The 17,663-nt window shown below is 35.3% G+C and overlaps 1 non-coding gene across 1 annotated transcript; it reads left to right on the top strand.

The window, feature by feature from the left end:
* The first annotated feature begins 17,115 nt into the window (after positions 1-17,115).
* TRNAP-UGG lies at positions 17,116-17,187 on the top strand. Its single transcript has one exon. It is a non-coding gene; the product is annotated as a tRNA-Pro (tRNA).
* The last annotated feature ends 476 nt before the right edge of the window (positions 17,188-17,663 follow it).

Consider the following 17,663-nt stretch of genomic DNA (forward strand, 5'->3'; position numbering starts at 1 on the left):
TTCTAAAACCTTATTCAAAGGTTTGTAGTTAATTACGAATATCAGAATTTCTGGTTTCTTTTCAACATGTTGTTAACCTAAAACGTCAGACATGACCACATGCTCTTTAAAGACCTTATCAGCTTCCTCTACAAAATATCACCAAAAATGTCAGAGTATTTAATGTTTGATGCTTTTTGACTTAACCCTAGGGTTTTATTTATGGTGAACTTATGATAATTTTTGTCAAATTATATATTTGAATACCTAATACATTAGGATATAATATCTTATTTAAATAATATTAAAATGTCATAGAATATCATAATATATGTTTAATTAATATGAATCTCATTCAAATTTCAAATATATATTTTTATTTAATGTTTATGATACACGTCAATTATTTTATTATTTAACATATCAAATATGTTAATATGTTTTGAATTATATTTCAAGACTATAGGAACTTACTCAGAGGACTTGAGAGCTACGTTGGCCCACAATGCATCTCATGGACGATACAAAACTATGGTGGCGCTCGAAGGTGAATTGTATAAAAAACTAGTCATGCACCAAAAAATCATGGGAAGACCATTGATGGAATTGAAGCAATCGACGCTCCCCTGGATGGGTTTCCAATCAAAGACCTAATGTTTGATGTTGACTCTTTTGAAGAAAGAGCCACACGATCGAAGAACAAGAAACGTGGCAGTAGCTCTGAGAACTCTATCACACACAAAAAAAATTGTGTCGAAGAGTTAGACATTACACAAAAGATATGGCTTTCATCGAGGATTCCCGAGTTTGATTCTCGACAATGAAATTTTATTTTCTTATTTCTTTTATTTTATAGTTTCATGTTTAAACTTTACCTAGGTTTGAGAAGCATTATAATGGATGAGTTCAATAGTATCTTAAATTCAAAAGACTCTTATGAACTTGGTTTGAGAGTCACTATAATGATAAGTTCAATAGTATCTTAGATGATATAAAAAATGGATCATGCACCAAAAACTCATGGGAAGACCATTGATGGAATCGATGCAATCGACGCTCCCTTGGATGGGTTTCCAATTAAAGACCTAATGTTTGATGTTGACTCTTTTGAAGAAAAAGTCACACGATCGAACACCTCGAAATGTCGCGATAGCTCAAAGAACTTTACCATACAACCTGAGAGTTGAGGGCTACAGGAACTTTCTCATACGACCTGAGAGTTACGTTAGCCGCAATGCATCTCATGGACGATGCAAAACTATGATAGTGCTCGAAGGTGAATGGTATAAAAAAGGGTCATGAATCATATAGCTCATGGGAAGATCGTTGATGGAATCGATGCAATCGACTCTCCCCTGGATGGGTTGCCAATCAAAGACCTAACATTTGATGTGGACTCTTTTGAAGAAAGAGCCACACAATCGAACAACTCGAAACATCTCGGTAGCTCTGAGAACTCTAACATCGGGAAAGACGTGTCAAAGAGTTAGACATTAAGCAAAAGATCATGCTAAAACTCTTCAACGATCTGACAAAAGACTTCAGGACATCTACACCAAAACTCCATTGTCGTTTAGCGATTATGATATCTGGCTTTCATCGAGCAGACATGGGTTCGATTCTCGACAATGGAATATTATTTTCTTATTTCATTTTATTTTACAGTTTTTATCATAGATTAAAAAGACTTTTATGAACTTGGTACCTTTGTTAGAGTTATGTTATAGATATTTGGTTCAATGTTAATAACTGGGGTTGAGGTGATTCAAATGATTAATGCGATAATCTAGTCGTTTTCAAGGTCTCTCTTGTTGAACGACATCATGGTTGAGATGAAATGTTAATAACTGGGGTTGAGGTGATTCAAATGGTTAATGCGATAATCCAGTCGTTTCCGAGGTCTCTCTTGTTGAACTACATCATGGTTGAGATGAGAACCCGAGTGAGTTTGACAAGTTGGGCTATAACCACCCCTCAAGCCAAGTTCATGTGGGCTTAACAAACTTAAAATCCAAGAACACAACCCCTTAAATGGAAACTTGGATGCTAAGGAATTAAAAAGCTTTGTTTTTGACGTAGAACAATACTTAAGGTTATTGGAACTTGCTCATAGGACCTAAGAGTTACGTTGGTCGCAATGCATCTCATGGACGATGCAAAACTATGGTAGCGCTCGAAGGTGATTGGTAAAAAAAAGGGTCATGCACCATAAACTCATAGGAAGACTATTGATGGAATCGAAGCAATCGACGCTCCTCTGGATGGGTTGCCAATCAAAGACCCGATGTTTGATGTTGACCCTTTTGAAGAAAGAGCCACACGATCGAAGAGCTCAAAAAGTCTCGGTAACTCTGAGAATTCTATCACACACATGAAAGGACGTGTCGAAGAGTTAGACATTACCCAAAACATCATAGTAAAACTTTTTAGCAATTACACAAAAGACTCCAAGACAAATACACTTAAAATTCATTATTGTCCAACGGTTTGGATATTTTGATTTCACATAGGAGATTCTGGTTTGATTCTCTGAAATGGAATATTATTTTCTTATTTCTTTTTATTTTATAGTTTCATCTTTTGTCACCAATTGTATTTAAACTTTACCTAAGTTTGAGAGGCACTTTAATGGTCAAGTTCAATAGTATCTTAGATTAAAAAAATTTTATGAACATTGTACCTATGATAGTGTTTTGTTATAGATATTTGTTTCAATTTCAACAAGTGGGGTTGAGGTGATTCAAATGGTTAATGCGATAATCCGTCTATTTTTGAGGTCTCCCTTGTTCACGGCATCATGGTTGAGATGAGCACCCGAGTGAGTTTGACAAGGAGACCCGAATTTAAACTTTACCTACGTTTGAGAGGCACTAGAATGGTCAAGTTCAATGGTATTTTAGATTAAAAAAACTTTTATGAACTTTGTACCTTTGTGAGTGTTACTTTGTACCTTTGTTTGTATTACTTTGTACCTTTGTTTGTATTACTTTGTACCTTTGTTAGTGCTATGTTATAGACATTTGGTCAAGTTCAACAAGTGGGGTTGAGGTGATTCAAATGGTTAATGTTACTTTATTTGATTCAAATTAGTAATGTGATAATCGAGTTGAACAGTTACCAGTTATTTCCAAGGAATCTCTTATTGAACGCCAACAAGGCTGAAATGATTGAGATGAGCACCCGATTGAGTTTGACAAAATTGAAATAAAATCAAATAAAATCACTCAAACAAATCAAACAAATTGAAAAAAAATTAGCCTTATGACACTTCCTTCAACTCGAAGGGGTGGTAAACCAAGGATTCCTTCGCCCAAGACCCATGATCCAACTCCCAACATGGAAATGATAAGCTATAGAATCATTCCAAGAACCTCAATGGATTCATTACAAACTCACATTACCAATCTCGACAACCGGACGTGTCGCTGGCGTTAGAAGAACGACTGCAACAGAGCAGTCATGGGGATAGAAGATCTCGTTCAAGGACGATAGACCAACCGTAATCTTCAGCCCAACAAGCCAAGCTTTTGTAGAAGCAAGAACCTTTAATTGAAGAAATTAACACCTTCTTATACAAAATTTGGATAAACCAAGAGATAAAGCTAGAATTAGATTATGAGATCCAAGAGTGAGAAGCAAGATTTGAAACCTTTTTCTAAATTGAGTCAGTCCACAATCGAACTTGATCAAGGCTTAATTAAATATCTCAGATGCAATCTACCACAAGAATTGCATGAAACTTAAAAACGACAAAGATATGCTCAGATTTCTATAAGAGGGAACCTCTCAACTTGAGAGATCAATTTCATTGATCACAAATATGCTTTTACATAATAATTTGTGGGTATTTATAGTCTCCCCACAAAAAAAGTTAGTGCCCGTGATTTAATCTCGATCCCTTTAAATCTCCACAGAAGACGAAGTCAATTTGAGCATTACAAACTTTATGAAATTAAAATAATAAATAAAGTTTTCTAACCACTATGAAATGATGCTTGCAACTTCATCCGCTACTTCAACTGTGCAAATATTTACTTTTGAATCTCCAAATGGTATTGACTCAAACGAATCAGCTAGTAACACATGAAATGATGGTTGAACCTAGCCTATCCAATTTTGTAGATGAAGCATGAATGCTTGTTGAATCTTCTTGGCCTTGGGTTGTGTAAAATGTCCAGTTGGAACACCGTGATTTTTATCATCATCCCCCTCTTCAAAAGGATTCGTCCTCGAATAAAAAAAATCATCACCTACATCAAAAGAACTCAACTCAGTAACATTGAAAGTAGAATGTACACCGTGATTCTTATCATCATCCCCCTCTTTAGGATTCGTCATCGAATCAGAAAAATCATCACCTTCAATGGGACTCAACTTAGCAACATTGAAAGTAGAATGTATTGACAATTCGAAGGCAAGATCAATTTTATTGTTTCATGCAATAAGAACAATAAAATGAGTCATTTTACTAAATGTCTTACAGAGCATTTATAGTGAAATAAAGAATTAGGAATCCATCACGCTATCTTTAGATCTACAGACGTGATCTTCAGATATTCAATTTGAAGCTCTCCCAACTGAGCAATCACTAGAAATGAAAATTCATCAGTAAAGGTATTTTAGCTGATTCATTGAGATTTTAACAAGGAATAATGACTAATTTTTTTATTGAATAGTCAGGTTTTGCGAAACCGGTGTGGTGAACATGAAGATCGAACACGTGACCTTCAAATCCTAAATTTGACACTCTCCAAATTGAGCTATCCCCGCTAACATTAAAAATGAATGTTTTTAAGTAAAGGTATTTCCGCTAATTAATTTAAATTTTAGAAAGAAATAATCACTAATTTTAAATTGAAGAGTCAAATTATGCAAGATCGAATATGAGACCTTTAGATCTTCAATCTAACGCTCTCTCAACTAAGCTATCCACACTAACATTAAAAATGAAAATTCATCGTAAAGGTATTTTCGCTAATTCATTTTAATTTTAAATAGAAATAATCACTCATTTTTAATAAGATATTCAAGTTATCCAACTTGTATAAGGTGTGGTAAACTAGAACACGTTAGGTATTTCCGATAATTCATTGAGATTTCAGAAAGGAATAATGACTAATTTTAGATTGAATAGTCGGGTTATGCAACTAGAATCAGGTGTGGTGAACGTGTTGATCAAACACGTGACCTTCAAATCTTCAGTCTGACGTTCTCCCAATAGAGCTATCCTGCTAATATTAAAAAAGAAAATTCATAAGTAAAGGTACTTCCACTAATTCAGTATATTTAAAAAAGAAATAATCAATAATTTTAGATTGAATAAGCAAGTTATGTTTTTAGATTGTATGGTCAGGTAATAAACTTGTATCAGGTGCGTTGAACGTGGATAAAACACGTGTGACCTTCAAATCTTCCGTCTAACAATCTCCCAACTGAGCTACTCTTGCTAACATTAAAAATGAATATTCATCAGTAAAGGTATTCGGTACGCTTCTGAAAATTCAACAAAAGACAATAGTATTAGACCGAGATGCCAGATTTAAATCTCTCTTCTGGAAAATTCAACAAAAGGCATTGGGTACACAGTTATAGTACGACATTCCACCCATAAATAGATGGTCAAACATAAATGCTCAAGCAAATATTGGAAGACATGTTGAGGGTATATGTGAATGATTTTGCAGGAAGATGAGATAAGTACCTACCCCTTATGAAATTTGCTTATAATAATAGTTGTCAAGCAACCATACAAATGGCCACATAGGAGGTTCTCTACGGACGAAGATTTCGATCCCCTGTCTTTAGGAAGAAGGGGGCAAACAACAACTATTGGGCAGTAGCTAGTGCAAATTACCAACGCCGCAGTCCAGAAGATTAAAGCTAGGATACAAACCGCACAAAGCCGAGAGAAAAGCTATGTAGACCTAAGGCGCAAGGACATGGAATTGTAGGTAGGGGATCATATATTCCAAAAAGTTTCACATGAGAGGGGTGCACAGGTAGGGTAAAAAGGTAAGCTAAGCCCTAGGTTTATCCGTCCGTTTGAGATATTAAAAAGGATTGGATATGTGGCCTATACAATCGGGCAATTCCTAAATTTGTCTACAGTACGTAATATCTTTCGTGTATCCATACTACGGAAGTATACCCTAGATCCTTCGCACGTACTAGCTCATGAAACTCTCTTCTTGAGAGATGACCTAACGTATAAAGAAGACCCGATTCAAATAATAGACAAGAAATTCAAAAGATTGAGAAACAAGGAAATCGCTCTTGTTAAGGTCCTATGGAAGAATCATAGAGTAGAAGAAGCCACTTGGGAAACAGAAGGCAAATAAGAACCTTGTACCCTGACCTATTTTAGAATAAGCACTTTTGATGACCGAAAGTTTTCAAAGGACAGGAGAATTTGCAACACTCAAGGTCTCCAATAAGAGACCGTGTATAATCCCTACTAAGTAGTATCTAGAAGCAAAGAACAAGTACAATTGAAAAAACATTGAGAAAATGGTACTTTTTCTAATTTTTATAAACTTCCAGAATCATTCAATTTTTTATAGAACAATAATTACAAGGTGCTTAAAAAAGGAAGGCTCCGATCGGAGAACATTTTTCTGGGAGAGGATTTTTCTGGCAGAAGATTAATAAAAATCAATAATGAAATTATAGAAATTCTAGTGTTTCAATGGTAGTGAAAAATCCGTCTATAAATTATGAATTCGGGTAGACTATTAGGGGCAAGAAGCAAGCTTAATCGAGTACCCAATCGAGAGATACAAGTTTTTGGTTTTGGGGTATCGTGTTCATGGGTTTACCTCGAATTCGAGAACTATAGTCCACTATTCATTTNCTAATTTGAATTCGAACACTTCGAACTCACTCGTCACACTGTTCTATGGTTTAGTCCGATATGAGCTACCAGAGGGACCTAATGAACCTATAGATCATGGGCTCCAACGATCCAAGATTAACCGGTTAAACTCATTAACTTTGTTAACCAACATTCGTTAAGTACTAGAACATTCCACTATAGCCTAGTAGTTGCACTCCCCTCACTATAGATATATTTTTGTCCATTTGATATAACCATGATTAGTAAGTCGATCTTTCACAGGTTGTTCGTAACTAGAGTTGGGTCAATTTACCGTTTTACCCCTGAAGTTACTTCTTGTTTCTTACGTCTCACTGATCCTCTAATGAACAATTGGTTTGTGGTCCAACCAGTAAACCGGATCCCTCTCAGGCCAATGAGAGGGTGGGGCCCCTTATTCAAGACCTGGAGTCAGTAATTAAGGGAACTACCTCTCTTCTATCCCTAAAAGTGGGTAGGAGTGAATTCCATCTTGCACCCCACGTCCTCAGCCATTTACCCAATCTTACCCCTGAAATGAGAGACCTATTGAGTTGGCGAACTTGAGCCACTCTCACCCATGCAAATCTAAGGTTAATTTCGAATAAACAAGGAGTTCATGGTTAGCTCAAGATTAAGATCGAGTTACTTAGGTCATCGAATGAAAAGAAAATCAGTCTCAACAGTAAACGACATTATAAAGTGAGAGTGATTTTCTTCATGGTCCGATCTTATGCAATACTTATTGCATAGGACGCCCCCACTCACATGTCTTCACATGTACAATTTTAGTGATCGCATTGTTTATATCATATACAAAGTGGGCCGCATCCATAGGGTTCTCAGGATAAGGTACTCAGTCTTATCCTTATACTATATACTTGAACTTGATCAACTCTTATGTCTCTACATATAGTTCAAGTAATCATACTATAGCCAGAGTGTTCTTAGTTTATTGGATTTAGATTAATGATCGTAAAGTTCACTTTATTCAATAACAACCTTTACTGAATAAACAACAATAATAACTTTATTGAAAATAAAATATGCTTTTGTTTACAAACTATGAGTTTTAGGACATAAAACCCAACAAACACCCACTTGGACTAAAACTCTAGTGGAGTTTTATAAAGTTGAGTAGAGAGAAAGACATAAATACAATAAACTAGGGCATCACATACTCATGCCTTTTCTCCCACTTGCCCTAGATTACCTAACTCGTAGTCCTAGACTCACTAGGTGTCCTTCATACACTTTAACCGTGAGGGGCTTTGTAAATGGATCAGCAATGTTGTGCTCTGAAGCTATCTGTGTGACGATCACATCTCCTCGTTACACAATCTCTCTTATGAGATGATATTTGGGCTCAATATGTTTTCCTCGCTTATGGCTTCTTAGTTCTTTTGAATTTGCAAACCCTTTGCTCGTGATCCTGTTCAATGAACCCCTCTGGTTGAGCCATATAGATACTCTCTTCAAGATTGTCGTTTAGAAAGGATGTCTTAACATCCATTTTCCAAATTTCATAATCATAATCATAAAATGTGACAATAGAGTATTCTAATAGATTTAAGCATAGCAACAGGAGAGAAGGTTTCTTCATAGTTCACCCCCTCTCTTTGGGTATAACCCTTTGCTACTAGTCGAGCTTTAAAGGTCTGTACCTTACCGATTTGTTCTCGTTTCCTCTTATAGATCCACTTGCAACCAATAGGTTTTACCCTATCTGGTTGATCTACAAGTTCCCAGATTGAATTGAAGTACATTGACTCCATTTCAAGATTCATGGCTTTAATCCACTGATCTCTATCTTCATCATGCATTGCTTGTTCATAGATCAATGGATCCTCAATGCCATCATCAGGTATGATGACTTGAGTTTCTGCCAAACCCAAGTAACGATCGGGTTGAGTTATAACCCTCCCACTACGTCGAGGCATTCTCAACTCTTGAGAAGGATGTGATTGACCAAAAGTGTCAGCTGCATCAACAACTCTTATTGAAGGACCAGCTTGATCAACAACTCTTGTTGTTGTATCAGTAGCTTCTTTAGAAATCTTACTTAATACTTGTTCGTTACGAGGTTGATGATTTCTTACGTGATCTTCCTCTAAGAATGTAGCGTTTGTTGATACAAACACTCTATTTTCTTGAGGGTCGTAAAACAAACCATCTTTCGTCTCTTTGGGGTATCCTACGAATAGACATAATTTTGAACGACGTCTTAATTTCTTGGAATTTTGCACCAACACATGTGCATCCCCAAATTCTGAAGTGACGTAAACTACCTTTACGCCCTTTTCATAACTCATAAGGTGTTTCTGAAACACTCTTAGTAGGAATCATGTTCAAAATGCATGTAGCAGTCTCCACTACATATCCCCTAAACGGATCGGGTAATTGAGCGAAACTCATCATAGATCGAACCATGTCTAACAAAGTTCTATTTCTCCTTTCTGATACACCATTTTCTTGAGGCATACCAGGGGCTGAGAGTTGTGACCTTATTCCATGTTCTATCATATAGTCCTAAAATCTTAAGTCCATGTACTCTCATCCTCGATCTGATCGAAGTGTTTTAATAATTTTACCTAATAGATTCTCAACCTCAGTCTTATACTCTCTGAATTTTTCAAGAGCTTCGAGCTTGTGACGTATTAGATAAAAATAGTCATACCTTGAATAATCCTCAATAAATCTGATGAAATATTCATACCCTCCTCGTGCTTTGACATTCATTGGACCACAGAGATCTGTATGCACGAGTTCTAAGGTTTCTTTGGCTCTATAACCTNAAAAATGATCGTTTAGTCATTTTACCCTCAAGACAAGACTCACATGGAGGTAAATAGTTGTCTTCTAACTTATTTGGAAGTCCATTTTTATCCAATCTATCAATCCTATTGCGATTAATGTGGCCTAGTCGTAAGTGCCAAAGATAGGTATTAGGAGAAATCTTTGGTCATTTATTTTGAGTTTCAGCTTTTTTAAACATCTCGGTATTTAAAATGGCTTTTATTTCGCTCGATTTTAACATATATAAGTTGTTTTCTAATTTTGCAAAACAAATATGAATACCTCTTTTGCAAATGAACAAGAGATAGATATTAGATTTCTTTTCATTTCAGGAACAAAAAGTACATTATCTAATATAATGAATCTATCTCCAAAAAACAACTTTAAATTTCATACTGATCTTGCTGAGACAGCTTTTCCTGTTCCAACCCTGAGTGTTATCTCACCGTCCGCAAGCATTCTCCAGAAGCTAGTTTCCTGGTAAAAAGAACAAATATGATTAGTTGCCCCTGAATCTAATATTCAAGTTGAGTTTTTATACTCTACTGAACATATTTCTACAACGAGTAAATCATATTTACCTTGTTGTGTCTTTTCGGCTTTATTCTCTGCAATGTATTTTGGGCAGTTTCTCTTCCAGTGCTCGTTTTCGTTGCAATGAAAACATTTTTCTTTATCTGCTTTTTGAACCTTGTGTTTGCGGTTAGTAGGAATCTTATTTTTCCCTTTACCCTTCTTCTTCATCAAAAACACTTTTAGAAGTTGAAGGTCCAGGCTTAGTTTCTTAGTATGATACACGTAGTAATTTTTTGGAGATAGCAACATTTGCTTCTCCTGTTTGTCCCTTGTTTGCTAAGAGGGATTGATAAGTCTGTAGCTCATTGAGAAGAGCAGTCAAGTTATATTCTATTTTTTTCATTACCACATTTGTGCGGAACTGACTTGACTCTTCTCATCAATGACAACTTCATTTTCTTCTGTCACATTGAAATTGACCATCATGTCTAGGACATGTTCTTTAACTGAGGTCGCTTCTTACATACGACAGTTGTAAATGTATTTTATGGCCTCATGTCTAAGGGAGAAGGACGGTTGTCCAAACATCTCTTTTAGAGATTCCATAACTCTTAGTAATTCTTCGGAAGTGTGACCCGCCATTTTCAGACCTCAAAGATCGGTCCTAACAATGCTATCGAACGAAAAAGCCAAAGTTGGGAACGGACCTAAGAAATCCTATCCATTTTTAGAGTTTGTGTTGTTTCGACTCCCATGTTACAACCCTCCAAATGGGTAGTAGCTTTTGGGCAACATGTAGGTGGAACATGGGAATCTCACGGAGCAACCTAGTGGTGGAGACCATAGGAGGTGTTGATATACTTCCTTCTCCCACTTACTATAAATACTTTCTCTATTCACCTTGTTATTGACTCATGCAAATACCTTCCGAATGGAGGACGCTCCCAGGGCGACACAAGGCCGAGCATGAATCTCACGGTGTGAATTTTTCAGAGAGCGTAAAAGGAAAACGATGTATCTCATATATCTTTTTCCTCCCACTAAGTATTTTAGACGGTTGGGTATACTTATTACTTCGTTATATTCCGACTAATTAAATATAGCTTAAGTCTAGGTTATTTTTCTAAAACTTATATCACTTAAGCATGCTCATAAAACTGGGCTAACTAAGCTCAAGTACTGGTCCGATCTCCAGGTAGTAGGTGTTTTGTAAACCGTCAACGTAAGTACCTCCAGCCTTAGACAAGATCGTGCCAGGTGAGCTTTCTCGTAACTGCAATTTTGTAAGACATCGACCTATTTTAACTATTAAAATTGATCGTGCTCGGTTCTTAACCCTGAGTGAGCATGTACTTAACTTTATTATAGATTTTAACGTCTATCTCGTTTTATGACGTTGAAAATAACCTATAACATGCATCTAACATGCTTTATATAACAATTATATAATCATCCATTCCATGCAATAATATAACAATTTATATCTATCACTCATGAAACCCTAAACATGCATACTATAAATTATAATAATTATAACATACTTGGAATGCATGAAACATGCTTAGCCTATGGTGAGATTTTAAATCTATATGACATACTTTGTGCATATACATTTTCTATTTAATTAAAACATACATTCATAATGCATAATTAATTAAACACGCTAAGGTGGATTGGTTTTGGCATTTTAAAACAAGCAATTAACTAAATTATTACATTAATAATTAAAAATAACTCGAACCGCTCCCGAGGATCAGGAATTGGGCGACCCAACCCTTAAAAACGTTGAACCAGACCCCAAAGGCAGAAAAACCACCCGAACTGCCTCTTCCATCTTCTTCTTTGGTTCAGCTTGCTATCTCTTCCATTTTCGATCCATTACAACCTAAAATGGACTCTAATGATTCCATAAAAATTACAAACCTTTCTTCATTCATTAAAGCCCATACACATTAGGCTTATTACAATAATTGTATCAAATAGAAGCATAAAAAAATGCCAAAACCAAAACCATCCACTTAAGGAACCACAAAATTTCATTCAAGAAATGGTACCCACCATGACCAAATTAATGTAAATAAAGTGCCTAAAACTTGCTCTGATACCAATTGATAGTGTTAATATAACACATGCGGAAGCAATTTGGATCTTAGGCACTTTTAGAACATCAATTATAGTAAATAACTAGCATGTTCATGAGTATTAAAACTTAATGAGTTTGAATACTAACCTTTTGTAGTTCAAATTCTTTTTTCCTCACGAATCGGTTTCGAGCCACCACTAGTGTCTTCTCCACTATCCTCCGGCCTTAGAACGGGATTGTGGAATCCGGTGAGTGACTAAGCTTGGGAGGGATTTTGTATATATGAAGAGAGTGTTTGTGAGAGGTTTTTCTCAAGGTTTTTCACCAAGAAGAAGACATTTCATGTTTTATGATCACTCTATTTATAGAGTCATGTTTGCATGTTCATGCAAATTTGAGATCACCAAATTTTGACACTAAAAATTTCACTCAAATATTTGGGATAACGTGGCAAGCACGCATACTTGAGTTAACCAAATTTATTGGATTTAGATTAATGATCGTAAAGTTCACTTTATTCAATAACAATCTTTAATAAATAAACAACAATAATAACTTTATTGAAAATAAAATATGTTTTTGTTTACACACTATGAGTTTTAGAACATAAAACCCAACAATTATAACTTACCATATATATCATATTTGATCTTTTATTATAGGATATTTGTCTTCTATTACAGCTCACCATAGGTATCATGTTTTCCTTTTATTACAGGCTTTTTTCATTTATTGTTATAACCCTGTCCTTTATAATTTATTTGATTATTTGAGACCTTCATTTAGGTGTGGTGGTTTCAGCCAATACATGAGAATATAAAACGTAGGGTAATGTGCTTATCAACAATGTGAAGTTAACAAGACAATAATAAATATTGAGGCGCATAAAAGATATGGACCAGCAACTAATATTGATAGATCCACTACAAGGCAATTGGTCTAGTGTATGATTCTCGCTTCGGGTGGGAGAGGTCCCGAGTTTGATTCTAAAAATGCCTCCAACAATTATATCAAATTGAAACATGCAATATAATAAGATTTGAAATAGGTTTTTTAAACCTTGAATCAAGAAGTAATTCAAATTGATATTTGGAAAGATAAAAAAAGCTATATTTAATTATAATTTACAAGTGTCTTTATAACATATTAATTGAAGAGAGCAAACAATAAGAATAAGCAAACAAAGGAAATTTGTGTATGTATGATTCTCTTCAAATCTTGGAAACTATGAGGATTCCTCTCCTTTCTTGACATCAAGACTTACTTTTTTTGGGACTTGGAACATAAACAGTCATCTACTCTTACTCCTACTCCCTTCTATAAGAATCAACATAGCATAATCATTCCATGAAGGCTGAGGTAGTCTTATAAAAGAAGATGAGGGTACCACTTTCTATTGCAGAATTTCTATGTGAATAGAGAATGAACCATATTCTTGGGAGATAAGATAGAGCCTCGAGCCTAACTTCAAAGGCATTACACAAATTGTTCTATGATATTTTTTCTAGGAATTCTTTGTTATGTTGTGAGCTGAAGGTTTAAGGAAAGGGACACAGATTCTCTATTGCACTGATCTCCCAATAGAAGTTTTACCTAGATCATCTATCGTCACAATCCTTTTAAGGAAGATGCGCCAAAATAACCAGTGAACAATAACATTTAAAGAAGTTTCAGAGAGCAAGAAGAGAATTGTGATAGAAGTTTCCCTAGGTAAAACTTCTTTAAATGTCTTAGCCAATCATGACCTCATAATGAGGAGTCTCGTGGACAACAATAGCATATAGACAACAAATGTCTTAGCCAATTGTAACGGTTATGATTGCTCAAGGCGTGTCGCCGAAATAACCAATAAACAATAACATTGTCCAAATAACAACCTTGGACAACAAATTTTTTACAAGAATGGCTGAGACATGCAACATGCAACCACAGGCAACACGCCTTGGGCAATCATGACTGTGACATCTGCCCCCACATAGTTTATTGGATAAGGCTGACTTTAGGTCTCTGGATGCGCTTCTAGCTGATCTCATAATGAGGAGTCTCTTCCAACCTACTAGGTGCTGTTGAAAAGTACTTCTCGGTTTGTTGAGTCTTCATGTCTTCTCTGTTCGTGTCTTTCCTACTTTCTTCGCTTAAAACTTTTTCTTAATTGTATGACGTCATATCACCTGCTTCTGCTTGATGTCTTCTTTGTCGAAATAATAACGTTTCAAGTTACTAACGTGGACAACAAGGTTAGTCCGCATCCATAAGAGCAATTAGATTCTATATGATGTCTTCATAATCTTACGGATAACTTTAACTAGTCCATAGTATTTTCACACCAGTCTTTGGTTTTGTTGCTTTGAACTCGAAGTTGATCTAACCTTAACTTATATGAACTCTTTATTTTTCTTGAAACTATTGTGGTTGATGCTTCCGATTGACCCTTCTCTACATCAGTCTAGATGATATTTATGTGTGAACATGTGTTGCTTCAATGGTTTGTTTTTGTCTCCCTTCTTTAGTATCTGACCTTGTTTTTGTCTCTCTTGGTGGGGATAAATCCATTATCTGACCTTGTTTTGCGTCGTGGTGTTAATGTAGTGGCAACAAGGTTTCTATTGAGATTGGCGCACTCGAGCTCCCCTTTTCAATTACAACAATAGCAGAAAGCGTAGATTCATCATGGCTATGATTATTTTTCAACTGTTGTATCGACATCATTTTCAACCCTCTTGGTTGATGGATGTTTTTCTGAATGATCGTCGGGTTAGACTCCGTTACTGCTAGACATTTTGCTAGGGGCATGTAAATGACTTTGTGTTTCAGCAGGACGTTCATTCCTGACACGACGTCGAAGTCATCCATTTCAACTATCACTAAACAATTTTCCTAGTCCAAGGCTCTAGCTTGATTAGAGTTCTCATTGTGACTCTTAAGACAGACAAAGCTTCCAATTTGACGGCGTTCATCTTTCCTGTATCTTGATGCCAAAGGATGTTAAAATATTTTGCATCGGTCTCCATCATGTTGTGGGTGGCTCTAGAGTTGACAATGGTGTTCCTTACTACTTTGTGCTTTATCCAGACCTCGACATGCATAATATATATATATTCATTTAACTATAAGACATATGGTCCATGGTAAATTGTAAGTCTTATACTCATTAATATTATAATGGCTACTACCTAAATTATAACCTAAAGTTGATAATTGATGTTCAATTAGCCAACCTTAAATTTGTAATCATTGTGAAGTGATTGAAATTAGAATGGAAGTAGTTTAAACTCCTAGTACCTTAAATGAAGTTGGTCTCTTCTAATAAAACACGAATTTCTCTTTAATATCATTAATACAATTATGCTTCATATTGAACCTACCAAACATGAAACTAAAACTACGTTCAATTTAACTCCATTTTATTGTCATCTTGAATGACGTGCAGGATATATTCTTGGTTTACCTTGATATTTCATATTAGTTAAGTTTTTTGCAAAATCACAATTTGACAATAACAAAGATGAACTTGAGTCTGTTTATTATTTTAAAGAAAATTTCTTTCTCCATCTTATTCCTAATAACTCTTCAACTAAATTCATATTATGCTAAGAAACAAATTTTTTACTCGCAAGAAGTAAAATATGCAACTTTAACTAAAATTTCATCGAAACAAATTTTATTGTCATACAACATAGATGACAATTATAGCCTTCAAACAAAAACTAGAGTAGTTGTGGTGAATGGGATAGAAACTCTAGTGTTCATCCATAATATACAACCACTACCTAAATTATTTCCTATAACTTTCAAAACATAAGTTGTAGTTGAAAATTACATAAAACAATCCCCAAAATCCAAGAACTCGTGTCCAATTAGTCAATCCTAAAGATAGCAACTAACATAGAGTAATTGAAAATTTAAAGTTCCAGTTACTTAACTAAATTTCATCTCGTCTTTAATAAAACATGAGTTGCACTTAAGTTCATGAAATATTTGACTCCAACTCTTAGTACTATTAATGCAATTATATTTCATATGAGTTTGTCATAAATCAAACTATGTTACATTCAATACAACTTCATTTTCTTGTCATAGGAAGCAAAATAGAAGAATTAAATCAAACAAACTGATGAACTGAGCCGAATAAATCCAACCCAACCCAAACGGATTAGTTTGATTCATTTGTTGGGTTGTAGTTTATTTGAACACTTGCATACTAGACCATCAACTTTTTGTTTTATAGTCCAACAACCGCTCAAGAAAATAGATTTCAAACTTGAGAGAAAAAAATATACTGAGGAGTTAAAAATGTTGCAATTTTTTAGAAAGGGCATTTGGTCTAGTGGTATGATTCTCGCATAGGGTGCGAGAGGTCTCGAGTTCAATTCTCAAAAGAATGAGCCTCAAAGAAAACAATTCAAACACCATAGTGTATATTCTTCCATCTTAAAACTATGATGATGCTCTTTTTTAATATCATTTTATCTTTTCCACTTTCAATAGGCATGCCTACCCAAATCCTAACTTTCGATATTTGCTTTACTTGTGTATTCCACGATATGTGTCTCAAATGGAACTATCAAACTAAAACTTACATTATTTTCTTCTCAATACAGTAATTGTCGCAAACCCTATGTAAATAATTTAACAGCGGTCTAGTCTAAAAGATATAATAATAATGATTATTTCTCATGGATTTCATTAACAAAGAAAATAAATGAAATAATGATGATACATTCCATAAAAAACATAATATATAGTCCATACTAAGGGCATTTGGTCCAGTGGTATGATTATTGCTTTGGGTGCAAGAGGTTGTCCAAAAGAAAAAAAGCACTAAAATAATTAATTATCAGGTTTATGAAAAAGAAATTGTCATTCTTTTGTCTTTTAAAATCCATACTAAGGGCATTTGGTCTAGTGGTATGATTCTTGCTTTGGGTGCAAGAGGTCTCGAGTTCGATTCTCGGAATGCCCCTCCAAAAGAAAAAAAGTACTAAAATAATTATCGTTTTAGGTGTGAGATACGTTTCAGGTGTGAGAGGTCTCAAGTATATCGTTTCTACTATAAAGGCATTTGGTCTAGTGTTAGTCAGCTATTTGAATAGCCTGAAGTCATCATAGCCTCTCCACCGGTTTCGAAGTTGGTCTAGTGTTAGTCAGCTATTTGAATAGCCTGAAGTCATCATAGCCTCTCCACCGGTTTCGAAGACTCCTTCGGCATCAATGTGCTCCAATGAAAGAGATCAGACCCTTTCCGCAACTACCAAAGTGCACTAAAACCTAGTTAGAGATCTTTGACCTAACGAGAATGGAACTTCAAGCCCATTTAATCAATTCGCTTTGTANTTGGTCTAGTGTTAGTCAGCTATTTGAATAGCCTGAAGTCATCATAGCCTCTCCACCGGTTTCGAAGCATCAATGTGCTCCAATGAAAGAGATCAGACCCTTTCC

This window comes from Cucurbita maxima, unplaced genomic scaffold (assembly GCF_002738345.1).
Source record: "Cucurbita maxima cultivar Rimu unplaced genomic scaffold, Cmax_1.0 Cma_Scf00230, whole genome shotgun sequence".
NCBI classification, from domain to species: Eukaryota; Viridiplantae; Streptophyta; class Magnoliopsida; order Cucurbitales; family Cucurbitaceae; genus Cucurbita; species Cucurbita maxima.